The following is a 1,018-nucleotide window of genomic DNA, read 5'->3' on the forward strand; positions in this document are numbered from 1 at the left end:
GGGCCCCCCTGTACTGGGGACAGAATGTGGCCAATGGGACCCTCAGGACCTCCAGCTGCCCAATCCCAGATTAGAAGGATAGGCATCAGTGGGGTGGGTCTTAAATTAAGATGAGTTGCCTTCATAGATTGGGAGACACAAAGCATGGATGGATAGAAACCTTCACAAGTATAAGTTCACATATTAACATATCTGCCTGTTATATAACAGTTATGCCTACTACATTAAATATGAGCCTGGCTATGACCTCTTGGTTTGATATTTTACAGCTTTTGCTGGATTCATGGAAGGGTGAACTTGGAATTAAACAGGCTAGTAAAAATGTAAAAGCTTTGATAAATCAAGAGGTGAAGAATGGCATTTCTTCTAACAGAATTGTTTGAGGATTTTCTCAAGGAGGAGCTCTTGTCTTTATATTATACTTCTCTTACCACACGGCAGAAATTGGCACGTGTCACTGCACTCAGTTGCTGGCTTCCACTTTGCAATCCATTTCTACAGGGTCCCATTGTGGCACAAATAGATATATTTCTATTCTCCAGTGCCATAGAGATTGTGACCCTTTAGTTTCACTGATGTTTGATTTACTTACTGTTGAAAATCTTAAAGCATTGGTAAATCCAGCCAGTGTAAACTTCAAAACCTTCACAGGCATGATGCACTGCTTCTCACCAGGAAATGATGGCTATCAAGCAATTCATTGATAAACTCCTACCTCCTGTTGACTGATTTCACTAAAAAGGCCTTCTGTAGAAATACGCCAGCATCATTGTAGTAGAGTATAAAACTTTCCTCCAGCCAGGTCTTGAAACTTCTTATGTTTGCATGTTACAATGTTTTGCAAATACATGCGAATGGCATGAACTAACCAATTAGGATCTTTTAAGTTTCTATATATTTCTATACACAAATATATGGTAGAATATATCAGCATTAAAATAAATGAAGCTATTTCACTAATTTTAATAATAATAAAAGCTATCTTCCTTTTCTCAAATGTAATTGTGCAGCATAATAA

The 1,018-nt window shown here is 37.7% G+C and overlaps 1 pseudogene; it reads left to right on the forward strand.

The window, feature by feature from the left end:
• The first annotated feature begins 215 nt into the window (after positions 1–215).
• LOC108281231 lies at positions 216–729 on the forward strand (annotated as a pseudogene).
• The last annotated feature ends 289 nt before the right edge of the window (positions 730–1,018 follow it).

Source organism: Cebus imitator, unplaced genomic scaffold, assembly GCF_001604975.1.
Source record: "Cebus imitator isolate Cc_AM_T3 unplaced genomic scaffold, Cebus_imitator-1.0 Scaffold222, whole genome shotgun sequence".
NCBI lineage: Eukaryota > Metazoa > Chordata > Mammalia > Primates > Cebidae > Cebus > Cebus imitator.